Genomic DNA, 6,765 nt, shown 5'->3' on the forward strand with positions numbered 1-6,765 from the left:
TAATCGATTACCAGAGAGTAAAAACTCTTTGGTAAAAGATTTTGTGAAAAATTCATGTGCTACTCAATGTTTTGAAAAACTTTTTAGTACTTATCTTGATTGAGTCTTTTCTTGATTCTTGAATCTTCAACTTGATTATTCTTTATTCTTGATTCTTGAAAATTGAATCTTGAAACTTGATTCTTGAATCTTGAAATCAAATTTCTCTTGATTCTTGAAGTGTTCTTGACTCAATCTTGAACTCATTCTCTTGGGCTTTTTGTCATCATCTTTGTTTTCATCATCAAAACAACTTGAATCAATCTTGATTCATCATCATGAAGCTTGCTTCTACAGAAAGCGTACCAGATCGTCAAGTATTTAAAATTTAAAATGGATGAATCTGAGTATCCAACTCAGGGAACTAGTCTTAGACAGGGTCAAATTCAGAAATAAGGCATTGTTGAAAGAAACATTGATAATTGATGATTTAGGACAGTATTAAACTAAGTCTAGGTTAAAAACAATAACAATGCAAGTAAGTAAGATTGACAGCAGTAGGTAAAGATATTAGATCTTTCTAACAAACCAACTGATGTATATAAAGATGTTTATCTAATAAATTATGCTTTTGTGTTCTATGTTGTAGCCTAAATTACTAAACCTCGATCCCTAGTTAGACTGAATCAATCCAAGCTTCATCCTCAGATCCCTCTTGTTCGACTAGGCTTAATTTAGACAGCCCTCCTAGGTTTAGACTAACTTAAACTAAGCTTCATCCTCAGATCCCTCTTGCTAGACTATGCTAAGCTCAACTGTCACCTTTAACACTTCATGACTTAGCCTCTTTTTCACCTGAAATTGCACATATTTCATCATTAAATCCAATGGAAATATTCTAGAGGCAGCTTTAACAATAAAACAAGATATATTTACAAAATCACTACAAAATAACCATAAATTGAGGGAACTATACAAGTTTTGGAAAATGTTTTCTATACAAAAGTTAGTCGTATAAGATGACTAACAAACTCCCCCAAATTTACAGTTTTTCTTGTCCTCAAGCAAAGAAAGAACAATTCACTTGTCCTCAAGTGACAAACTATAGTGATCGCTCAAAATAGTGCTTACTTCACAAATAAATTCAACCATATGAACTGAATATCATGGACTGCTTCAATCAATTGATTTTCACAAACATACAACTTTTCAAAGATAGGAACATACACATTAAAGTCACAACTGAAATAAGCTAGTAAGGATGGCAGAAATCAAGGAAGGATCATCAACCATAACCTCATAGTTATTGTTTCACTCAAGCTCAAGTGTTTAGGCCCATTCCATCATAAACAACTAACACAAGTCCCAACCTTTGCATTTCATCTCTAATGAAGATTTAATTAATAAAGTTTTAAGATGCTTAATTAGGGAGTGGCAGCCTAAGGTAACTGCCATTTCTGAAAGTAAAGATCTTTCTTCTATGTCTCTTGCCACTTTGTTTGGAAAATTGTAGGAACATGAAATGGAACTTCAACGACTTAATCAAAATGAAGAAACTAACAAAAAGAAAAGAATCATAGCACTTAAAGCCTCCTCATCAATGCAAGAGGAAAATGAAAAAGAAGATGAAGAAGATGAAGAAGACTTCTCACTATTTGTGAAGAAATTTCAAAAATTTGTCAAGAAGAGAAGAATTGAGAGGCGTCAAAACTTCAACAATGGAAAAAGATCTCAAGAAGATTCTCAAATTCTTATATGCTACAAATGCAATCAACTTGGTCACATCAAAGCTAATTGTCCCTCAAATGAGGAATGGCCTGAGAAAAGTGATAAGAAAAGATATGAAGAAAGAAGGACCAAGAAGGACTATATTGCATGGATGACAATGACTCATTCGATGGTTCAGAGAAGGAGATCAACCTTCTAACCAAGGACTATGAGAGCGATGAGAACATCTCTCAAGAAAATTAAGTAAAAAGCAAAAGTATGACTTCCATCGTTGAAGATCTAGGCACTAAAATCATGAAAAAGTAACATCAAAACCATTCTCTTTTACGTTAATTTGATTGAAACTTTCCTTTCAATTAACTTGTTATATGATGACTAACAAAATTTTATTTGTTTGTCTTGAGTTATTGAAATTGTGAGTATGTGTTTATATATTTTTTATTATTGAGTTAATTTTCTTTCTCAAAGTATGAAGTTTCTTTAAAAAAAAATTATAATATATATGATCTTTGTTCTTCAACACTTATGTTGATTATTTTGATATAATTAAATATATACATGACTATTTTTTTTAAAAATGATTATGCATGATTTTGAATATGATATGTGAAATACTTGCTTTAAAGTTCTTTCATAAAGTGTTTTAAAAAATTTAGTGTTATATTTTTTTAAAAAAAAAAGGTATTGTGATTTTCATTCAAATCCTTTTTTCCTTAAGAATCATTCAACATTTAGTTTGGCTGAAATGCTATCAGGTAATCGATTACTACAATAGTGTAATCGATTACAAACAGTTAAGAAGGGTGTAATTGATTACAACGCATCCCTGGCTCTATATATTCAAAATTCAAAATCAGAAATCTGCAATTTCTCATTTTCTCGTGAACCCTTATTCCCAATTCTTGTTTCTGCCATATCTCCCTCATTTCTTGTCCAAATCACTCCCTACAAAGTCCAAACTTCATATTTTTTCATTCTCTTTCACTTGAACTGATTGAAATTTCAAATAACTCCCTCAAATGGCGAAACCATAAAAAAAGCGCAAGTGTTCTTCGAGTCGAAGCCAACAGCATTCTGAGGCTCCATAAACGCAGATTCCCTCCTCCATTTCCTCTTCCTCAATGTTCTCATCAGAAGAACAACGGATACAGTACACAAATCTTTTCTCCTCTCATTCCATTATCGACCCTAAGTTCATAGACATGGATGTCTTCTCCAATGAGAATTTTGAATGCATTCAGACATTTCAAAATTCAAATGTCATTCCTTTTATGTCATTGAAATTGCCTGTTTATTCTGAATTAGTTAAAGCCTTTTATTCTAACCTCGAAATTCAAGAAAGCACTTTGATTTTTGAGGTTTTTGGGATAAAAATGGTCATTGACCAATCCCTATTCTATGACTTGACCCAATTATCTAGTGAAGGTGTACCATTTGAAGGTACACTGAATGATGATTGGAAATTTGATTTCTCTGTACATGATGACCGCCGGTTGGTTTGCACCAACCAAACAGATATGACCGGAAGGCTGCTTGTCGGTTCATTGGCTTTTGAAATCCGCATCCTTCATTATCTCATTGTGCGTATTTTGCTTCCAAGATCTTCAAACCTTGCACAGGTTTCTGAGGAAGATCTTATTGTCATGTGGGCTTTTCATACCGGCCGACAAATTGATTGGGCACACTTAGTCCGATATCGCATGCATAAGGCATTGCGATTAAATGGTCATTTTCCATATCCACACCTAGTCACACTTTTCCTTCAACACTTTAACATCCCTCTTGATTCTGAACCTTATGTTCCAATCAAGAGATCCTTCTTGATCGGTGCTGCTGTGATTGCATCTTTTGGTTACTGTAAAGAGCATGATGGCTCTTGGGTAAAAAAGGGTTCTCAACCTATTGATGATGAAGGACACTTACCAGTTAGAGAGGATTCCTTTCTCCTTCAAAGGATTTTGGACAGGTTTGATGGCCTTCAAACCTATGTTGGTGAAAGGTTTGATGCTTTGGAACTACAAGTGGACATGCGTTTCGACGAGATGGACTCAAGGATCACCAAGGTTGAAGGAGATGTCACTTACATCTGCACATGCTTTGATTTACCACCACCACCACCATCATCTTAGATTTTATTGTTTCTAATATTATTAGTATTTTGATTTCAAGCCTTGTATTTGGCTGTCTTAAAAACACTTACTAGTATTTTTTCTTCCTGCATTAGTACTTTTATTTGGTTATTATGAATGACTTTCTGGATTATATGACAATTCTATGAAGTATTATCTTTCTAAGATTGATGAATGGTTAAGTTATCTTGTTTGATTGTTTTCTATTCTCTTGTATGATTATTCATTTATGTATGTTTTATATTTCTTACGCACTTTGGCTTTTTGTTGATGCCAAAGGGGGAGAGAAAATAGGGATTAAATCAAGAAATCATATAATTAAATAACTTAATTTCAAGTGAAGCTTAAACTAAAAAACAAAAGGGGAGAATATGGAGAATTAAGTGAGTGATCAACTAGGAAAAAGAATGTGTATGTGTTTCTTGATTTTAGGGTTGTCATCATCAAAAAGGGGGAGATTGTAGGAGCAAGCTTCATGATGATGAATCAAGTAGTTTTGATGATGACAAAAAGCCCAAGAGAATGATTTCAAGATTGAGTCAACAAGTTCAAGATCGAGATAAGATCAAGATTCAAGAAATGACATCAAGAAGAATCAAGATTCAAGAGAAGATGATTTCACAAGGGAAGTATTGAAAAGGATTTTTCAAAAACCAAACATAGCACAATTTTGTTTTACAAGAAAAGTTTTTCTCAAAATTTTCTAAGTTACTAGAGTATTTACTCTCTGGTAATCAATTACCAGTTTCCTATAATCGATTACCAGTGACAAAGTTTGATTTCAAAAGCTTTTAATTGAATTTGCAATGTTCCAAATGATTTTTAAATGGTGTAATCGATTACAATATATTGGTAATCGATTACCAGTGTATCTGAACGTTGAAATTCAAATTCAATTGTGAAGAGTCATATCTTTTCATAAAATGCTTTGTGTAATCGATTACATGGTTATGGTAATCGATTACCAGTGACAAGTTTTGAATAAAAAGTCAAGAGATGTAACTCTTCCAATGGTTTTCAGGATTTTCTCAAGGTTATAACTCTTTCAATGGTTTTCTTGACCAGACATGAAGAGTCTATAAAAACAAGACCTTGACTTGCATTTTAACAACTATTTTAGAACTTCTTGAACAAATTTTGAGAAATCTTGAAACCTTTGCTACTTATCTTTCTTCTTCTTCCTTTGTCAAAAATCTTTCTAAGTTTTCTGGTTTCCAAAACCTTATTCTTCCACAGAAAAAAAAGTGTGCTATATCTTTTCTTTCTCTTCTCTCTTTGCCAAAAAGAATTCAACAAGGACTAATCGCCTGAATTCTTTTGTGTCTCCCTTCTCCCTTTCAAGAGAATTCAAAAGGACACAGTCTGAGAATTCTTTTGATTCTTCCCTTTCCCTTAAACAAAATATTTCAAAGGACACAGCCTGAGAATTCTTTGTCTTAACACATTGGAGGGTACATCCTTTGTGGTACAAGTAGAGGGTACATCTACTTGGGTTGTTGTAACTGAGAATAAGAGAGGGTACATCTCTCGTGGATCAGTTAAAGTGGAGGGTACATCCACTTAGTTTTTCAAAGAGAACAAGGGAGGGTACATCCCTTGTGGATCTTTGCTTGTAAAGGTTTTTACAAGGTTGAAAGAAATCTCAAGGACCGCAGGTTGCTTGGGAACTAGATGTAGGCACGGGTTGTTGCTGAACCAGTATAAAATTCTTGTGTTTGTCTTCTTCTTCCCTACACTTTTAATTTCCGTTGTACACTTTTAATTATCGCTTTTACTTTTGGTTAAGTTTCAATTACTGTTCTTTACTTTCCTAACTTGGTAGTAAAAGCCTAATTAAATCTAGTAACATTAAGAAGGATAAGTTTTAATTAGTCAAGGTATATTAATAATTAATTCAACCCCCGCCTTCTTAATTATTCTGAGGCCACTTGATCAAACAACAAAAATGCCACCGTATTTTTTAAATCGAGGTTTTTTATAACTAACTAGAAAAGCTTTATTAAAAAAGCAGTTTTTGCACTAGTAAACTAAGAAATGAATCAGAAATTGGAGAATCACATACTCTAAATCTTCTTCATTAAATTCAAAAACTTGAGGTTTAGCTACAATTGATCATACTTTGATCCAAAAGAACACAAAAATATGAACTTGCAATGGAAGAAAAGAGAGATAGAGAGAAAGTTGCAAATTCCTATCAGTGATTCACAAAAATGATAAAAGTATCAATTTCTCTTTTACAAGCTCTTTTAATAAGAGTTGGTGCTATATTTTTTTTTGCCATGCCAACTTCTCACTACAACGAATCTTTATTCCTTGCAAAGGACACTTTCACTAGAATCTCCATGCTTTTTGGACCAAATCTCATTGTGGCAAGTTCTTGATCTCAAACTAAAGATTTAATATGACGAGATATAGATTCATTGTGGCGAGTCTTCACACACTTTCATTTGATATCTAGTCCTAGCTCGTTGTGGTAATGACTCTGCTTGTTGTGGTGAGCTTAGATGTGCAACTCTTCATTCCTTTTAACTCTAAATTCCCTTGTAACATTAAAATTACACACAAATACATTAAAAATTATCTTTTTATTTTCTAAACTGACTTCATACAATTTTATTCATAAAAGCAGAGATTTATTAATAAAAATGCTAAGACAATTGCTCACAAAAATGAAGTGTGAAAAGCACTTATCACTTACCTCCCTCTTAAAACATTTGAACATCTATTAGTATTCAAAGGGGGTTGTTACCCTCTTTCACTCAAGAGAGACCCAAATCACATTCAACAAAGACAATTCAATGTCTTTAGGGAAATAGATATAATTTAAAAGCAACATTTACACAAGTAAGGATGAAATAAAGAGAAAACATGGTGTGCCAAGGCTCCCACACCTAACTTCACAATTCTCACGCTCAACCTTGTGTTTAAA

The sequence above is a fragment of the Glycine max genome, chromosome 2, assembly GCF_000004515.6.
Source record: "Glycine max cultivar Williams 82 chromosome 2, Glycine_max_v4.0, whole genome shotgun sequence".
Classification (NCBI taxonomy): domain Eukaryota; kingdom Viridiplantae; phylum Streptophyta; class Magnoliopsida; order Fabales; family Fabaceae; genus Glycine; species Glycine max.